We start from the raw sequence: 7,404 nt of genomic DNA, 5'->3' as shown, positions 1-7,404 counted from the left end.
TACAACATAATAATAATAATAAATTATGGGCCAATCGCGGTCATCCGTGCTTTTATTAGAACGAAATGGCGCTTTTAGTGACATTTTGCATACAAATCCCCATCTAGTAGGGCGCGATCACCCAGTTTCGGTGTAAGTGCGCGAGTTCGATTGGGATTCAAGTAGGAAGGGAGCGTCTCAGCTTTCTCAGACCAAGACCATTCGCCTCAGCACCCCAAAGACTACAACTGGTGAAATGTTAATTTTTGCCTTAACTTCCCCTTACTGGTACAGTCATACTACTACTTAGCCAGAGTTTACAGCGGAGACTCATTCATTTTATAGAAAACAAAAAGGACCAAGCGACTACAAGTTACGCTATAATGTCCGAGGAACTACAAGTTACGGTTCAATGTCCCACTAACACCACCAGTGTGTGCAATGTTATCGCGTGAGCTGAGTGTCAAGTAACTGGTGGTGTTAGTGGTCCTTTTTCCTTTTCTATAAATGTATCCTTGGCTCTCCATCCGAGTCCATCCATTCATGTATTCAATTATTATACTTTGCAGAAATACTGCTCAAGGCCAACTACCGGTAAACGCAGCTGGTGACAATATAAACAGGATCAATAGCCGGACATCATTCAGTTGACGCACCCTGTGGGCTTTCCCAGCAGACACCAGTACTGCTTGTCATACAGACCGGATGGAACACATCATCATTCTTGTGATTCGCTGACTGCACTTAGACTGCCATAGGAGGATAGGTTATCCGATGATTCACAATGGCAAAAAACAAATATTTCACTTCGCTTTATGCAGCTTTAAATAGATGGGGAAGAAATTAGTGAGTTTTGTACTCTTTCTTCAGATGATGAATGCGGGGTGGGGGTTAGGAAGGGAGAGGAGGAGGACGAGGAGTAGGGGAGCAGTATTCGCCAGTAAGGGCCACAGGTGTATGTGTGTGTGTGTGTGTGTGTGTGTGTGTGTGTGTGTGTGTGTGTGTGTGTGTGTGTGTGTGTGTATGTGTGTGTGCGGGATGGGGGGTTCATGTGTGTGTGTGGGGGGGGGGGGGATGAGTGAGAGCTCGAGCTCTGCAGGCACCAGACATCTTTCTATTTTTTCTGTTTATTGTGCAGGGCAGCCGTCATGCACAAGTGTTGCCTGTGGCCGGTCCTGGGCTGCTGCTGCACACTATTAGTATACAGTAGCATTACAAGACCGACTCTTCCAGTACAAGAGCCAGCTGCAGATCCGAAAATTGCCAACACACGTGGGCCCCACATTCTCTCTGACAGCTTTGGTCAGCGCGGCTATTACAAGTCATTGTATTACTCCAATCCTCAATTGGTCCTATTGAGCCGGAATATCCAAATCGCACTGAATCAGGTTGCATTATTTTAACTGGGATTTGGAGGGATATCAACATACATGTACTTTCTTCACATTGATATGATAGGTGATAATGGCTTCTTCTTCAAGTTGTCCATTTGTTCTATTTTTATCTGATTATAGTTGCCAGTATGAGTTTGAGTTTTGGCAGAGCCAGTTACCAGGTCTGGGAAATCGCCTAGTTAGGGCATCGGAGGTTTCCTAGGAAATCACGTATGGCGCGTACGCGTCTGCAAGCGCCATATTTTTTCCTGCACAAAGTGAACATGGATTTGTAAGCACCGTGAATCAGCAAATTTCTTTCCCTTGCATGACCAATGCGGAAAAACCTGCTGAGTTGCGGAGATTCTGTGCATGGGGAGATGAGAGTAATAGGACTCCTTGAGATATCCAGTGAAAAAAATTCACTTTCATGTGCCGATTTCTCAAAAAGTGAAGAAAATAGATCGCTTGGAACGAATTTATCACAGTTTGTCGTGGTTTATTGAGCTGAGGCAATGAAGAAGAGCGGTATCCAGTTACTGTTACTGTTTCTTGATACCCACACCACCGATGCAAGATTGGAAGTAACGTTAGTTCTGGAGCAGCGTTGTTCACAATGTTGAGACTCACGGCACGCTCTGTGCTGTGTGTGTGTGTGTGTGTGTGTGTGTGTGTGTGTGTGCGTGAGTGTGTGTGTGCTGTGTGTGTGTGTGTGTGTGTGTGTGTGTGTGTGTTAGGGTGGCAGTTTCCAATGAATGGATTACAATAGTACAGTACCAAGAGTATCTAGCCCTCTTATATACATGTACTCTGGATAGTACGAGTACAATTTTTCTGTACAGGAAGCGACTTTGTGAGTCGTGGGTTTTCACGACACCAGCATCTGCAATACCGGTAGATAGAGTGCACATGCACCTGACGCAATATTTTGCAAAATGTGACGCCACTTAAAGCACTTAAAGCTACAGACTAGTGCACTGCCACTAGCACCGTGCACTCTGGAGTCGTGACAACTTTCACAACTCCTAGCCTAGGCTAGGGTGTGCGAGTACAGTCATGTAGATCTGCATGCCTGCACGAGTGGCATTGCCACACGGCCCGCTCGACCTCGGAATGTCGGAGACGAGTGATGCGCGCGCAGGCTTTCACCCTTTTCAGTGGGTTTCACCACTGCGGACATGTGCAGCCTGATCACCACTGCACGCGAGAAGTCGTGAAAACTTCCGGATCCCTGGCCGGCCAACAAGGCTGCATAGACCTGAGAAGCAGGGCCTTGGCCAGAGCCGAGAGTACTAAAATTATTGCCAAAAAAGAAGCAGAAAAGTAACCTATAAAATTACTAGTTTTGAAAAAAGAAAGAAAAAGAAAAGTAACCTTTTGTAGCTTGACTTGCGACGTAGGCCCACGGGATTCACACACACGTGTAAAATCAGGGAGTCGAAAAATACCGGTATTTTACGACTCCTTGGGTAAAACCATGGTTATGGGACAGTTGTTATGGAAACCATGGTACTGGGGGTAGGCACCGGCAGAGTATGCCGGCATAATTATTGGCATAATTTGGTGGTTGAAAATTTGGAGCATAATTTGGCATCCTCTCGGAGGTAGGAGCATAACTACTCGATTATACCACAGTTCTGGTATGTAGGCTATACAATTGTGTACAATGCACCTGATCAGTGCTGGTGGCCTGCATGGCAAAGGGTTCGGAGGTCATGCAGATAGCGTTTTCGATGAAAAGCAGGGTAGAAATCATGGCAATACATTATTGTATGCGGCTCGAACTCGTCTTCTTCAAAGTTCTTTCTCACACTGACACAGTACATGCAGAAGAAGATGCGAGTGAATCAGCCTTCATCAGGTATACCGGGGCGGAAGAGATCGTGGCGGGTAGTCCGCAAAACTACGTACAGTAGAGTCGCGCGCCCAAGAACGTTGTTTCCAAGGGGTTAGCCTGGGACGTTCTTATTTTTTCTGCAATCTGGCTGCGTTCTTATAGCACGTTCTTAGAAACAATCCGTACTGGATCATATGTATTCCACAAGCTGCCAGAAAACCAACACCGCCGTTCTTAGCTTTAGGCTGTGGAGTTCTTAGAATTTCAGGCTGGACGTTCTTGGGCTCCGCATTCTTCAGCGCACGACTCTACTGTAAACATGTACGAGGTGAATTGCTATTTCTGGACATTGTACATTTCTGGACATTTCGAGTAAAATAATTTTTCGTCGCGTGTAGAGTCAAGTCAGTCAGGTTGATGTACTTGTACACCACACACGCGCGCGCACGTGCGCATACATTTGTCCCTGGCTGAGGTATATTATGCTCGGCAGGCCGCGAAAGAGAGCCCGTTACCTGGACCCCTACTCGCGCGGGTAGAGCGAAACTGAGCACCCTGGGATGCGAGCAGCTTTTTAGTACTCCCGGGTCCAAAATCTCACCACCAGGCCGGGATGATCAAAACGTCTGCCGGGTCTGCAGCCTACAAACGTGGATCTGCCGACACTGTGCTGTCGACGACATGTCCGGCAAGGCACCTCCTTGCGTGAAAGCAAGGAACGCTTTTTTTTTAGAAAGGAAGCTTCTTCTCCAAAATTTAAAATTTTTGAAAATTATTCCTTCTGAAAATATCATCGCGTTCTTGACCTCGAAGCTGACTGCTGAATGCGATTAGGAAAGAAGATTCCTGAAGATACACCAGACTGATTCTGGCAAGCCGTCTGTCGTCTAGATATGCAGTTGTTCGTCATGCATGGTCAGCAATCTTCCTCGTTCGTCCTTTCGTTTTCCTGACCACGATGATGACAAGCAGCTCTCATGCTCAGGTTAGTGCTGTACTTGTATGTCTGGGCGCACAACACATCTGAGATTCACCCACTGACGTTATCGAACTGAAGAATGCAGCAAGGGTTCCTCGGATTCTCTTGATTTCGGAACAAATTTCCTTCACTTTCACCCTCTCAGTCTCTTCCCCATGCCCTCCATGCATGCACAATCGAGTTTGCATTTCGAATGTTGTTTTTACTTTGGCAGTGCGTTCGATAACGTTAGGACAGTCTAAGTTAGGTGTTCTTCTCTTCAGGCTTATTGGACGTGTACAAATTCTAAAAAAATAGCTTCCATATGCTAAACGCAGATACCTGTGAATACGGTTCTGCTGGGCAATGATGTTTACACCAGGGAGTAGTAAAATACAGGGAGATGACACGAGCATGTACGGCCAGTTTGACGATTGCCTCAGCACCGTTTTCACCCGGCGGGTGAGATTGGGGTACTATGGGTACCGAAGTGTGTAGACACGCGCGCGGATCAGGATTCTCTCGATCAGGGAGTAGTAAAATACCTACCGCCAAAGAGACTCCTACTGCAGCCCGTAGAAACTCAGCGCTGAGAATTTTCCAACAATTGTCTGCCTTCACAAAGTTTGGTAGTCGACCAAACTACCACTATGTCAGGATAGAAGTCCAGCAAGAGTGGTATCACTTTGGGAGATATCCCTGCGTGCCGTAGATTTTTCCTGTGTCGATACAAGCTGTTTACGACGACGTAGCCCGCGTTTCAATCCTTGACAAACTTAGGAACATTTCATTCCGAAAAGTGAACTCCCGAATCTCTAGCATACCATAATATGAAATGCTCATCATCACAAAGAAGGTAGAAAAGTACTGGTTGATCACAACTGAGGAGAAATTAGTGCCGATCGTGTGGTGTCCTAGAGATTTTTTCGACTTCGAAATCGGTGCACTCGCTTTTCATCTCCAATCGTACACGTATTGTTCTCAAGGAAATCACCTTCGTTCTATTGCTCCATGCCGTCGATCGGGACGAATTTCGGAAGGGTGGTACCTTTCCATATGACGATGACAGAGATGTATCACAAGAGCAAAACAAATGCTGTTCCATGAGATGGATAGACCTTTCACGGAATTAGTTCTTCAACAAATACTCAAGATTGATTCAGCAGATCATCCTTTTTTGCGAAAGAAAAAAAAACAAGCGCGAGGCACCCATCAAAAATCACGATTAGTGGCGTGTCACCTCCCTGTATTTTACTACTCCCTGGTTTACACCAATCTACACTCTATGCTGTCATAGCATCCACAACTGATCCTCTCTCTCTGAATTAACTATTTGATAAAGCGAATCTTTAAATCGCTGTTGCATAGTATCTCGGGTGGGAAGAAGCGATGAATCGATACATGGCATTGTGAAGAAAAGAAGAACAAATTCACATTGCACGTGAGACTCGGTTAGAAAGACTGAGTTTCTGCATTCATAAGAATGTCACACCCCGGGGATCATGATAAAGAAAACATATGTCGTGAAAATGACTGAAAGAACCAAAGAAGTATTTGATCTTCCAGCCAGCTTAGCCTGGTACTACCATACTAGCAGTGCTACCAAGTACCAGCCCTCCATATTTTCTGTATTTGTACGGAAAATCACTCCTTGTGCGCACTACAGAAATTGAGCAAATGGTATAGAAAATCGGAGAGGATCAATCAGCTGTGTAGAAGCATTGCAAGTGTAAGCTGAGTGATGAATAGTCTTGTACCAAAGCGAGTGCATGCTGTACCACAACAACATGTACATGTAGCACAAAAATAATAATGTCGTGAGTGCAAGTCACACATGTTTTACACTACCAAATGCAGCCACCGACATGCATGTGCGTGTCAAAAAACATTACAGTGCAAGTATGCATGCAATGTACACGGCAGTACGCAAAACACTGCAAGATACGGAAAATCAGAAGTCTGAGTACGCAAAACAGACTCAATTGGTGGGCAGCTCTGTACTGGCCTGTACGGAGGGAGTGAATCTCAATGTGTGCAATGCACGCACTTTGGCCGACAGTGAAAACTATGCAAGTCGTGTTGGTTTGCAGGATGAATGTGAGTCCTTTTAGACAAGCGCCTTAGTGGAGTAGCCCACCGAAAGAAGAGTACTTGACACCGCGAAGTGGAGTCTGTGCATACAACAGTGAGGGGGTAAAATTAGCTATGACTGATTCTGCATGTGTTCTGCATGTGTGTCACATTACACTAGCAGATAGGCACACCTGTTGTTCCAAAAAGATGCTTATGTCAGTGTCTGAATATGTCGTGTACCAGGTAATATTGTTGCCAGGATCTCACGGTGAGAGTCAGACTTGAATATGGTATCAATAGATTATCAATATCATACATCACCATGTACCACCCAAAGTATAATAGCCGAAGGACCCGTTTGTGTGGTGGTGTATGATTTCGTGAGCAAGATGAAGTGGCTACAGATGTGTCTTATATAACACCCTAAGAAAAGATCATCAATTCTGGGGAAAGTGATTCTGGTAGCATGTTGTATCCAGTGTGGCATGACAAAGACTCCCTCGATTTAGCCTGTGGAGAATCCGTAAATACATAAATACAATACATACAGGCATCGCAACCTTCGGATTATATGCTCTTTTGCTTGCCTCCTGGAGTGTGGTTGTACCTTGGTTCACTGTATTAGAATAATAGTAGACTTTGTTTTTCGAATTCGTTTCTATAACATTAGGTTTCTTTCTGTTGCTGCTATGTCTTTTCATGTGTTTTACAGGATTGCCATCTGTTGATGAATACCACTCTGAGGCACTCTCACGAGCGAAGGTGTTTGAAAATCCATGTCGGAATGATGGTCATGTTGGCCTAAAGGTGCATTACATTGCCGATACTCGCCACCTCCACCCTGGAACATGTTCAATTTCTGTTTCTCGTATGGAAGGACCGAACAGGTTGTTTTCCTGTCTCAGTGGACCACTCAAGACTGAACAGCACTGATGGAAGAAGATTTGCCGTGAATCTCGTTCACATAATCAGCCTGTTTAATTGCTGTACTGAGGTGACTGCTTCATAACAATGACCATGCAGCATTAATTTTGGATAGTATTGCAGTGCCCCTAAAATTGGAGAATATCGAATTTCTCTGATAGCATTGTGATTCATTTGTGAATAAACATCACTACTCTTTTTGAGTAGCATAGCAATGACAGAGTTGGTTTAATGTATGACAAAATGGAGCCGCTTTTTAA

The 7,404-nt window shown here is 45.0% G+C and overlaps 1 long non-coding RNA gene across 1 annotated transcript; it reads left to right on the top strand.

The window, feature by feature from the left end:
• Window positions 1-3,677: 3,677 nt before the first annotated feature.
• LOC135812456 (uncharacterized) lies at window positions 3,678-7,404 on the top strand. The gene is made up of 2 exons (XR_010552810.1): window positions 3,678-4,174; window positions 6,933-7,404. It is a non-coding gene; the product is annotated as an uncharacterized LOC135812456 (long non-coding RNA).

This window comes from Sycon ciliatum, chromosome 3 (genome assembly GCF_964019385.1).
Source record: "Sycon ciliatum chromosome 3, ocSycCili1.1, whole genome shotgun sequence".
Lineage (NCBI taxonomy): Eukaryota > Metazoa > Porifera > Calcarea > Leucosolenida > Sycettidae > Sycon > Sycon ciliatum.
This window is presented reverse-complemented; position numbering and strand designations above follow the sequence as displayed.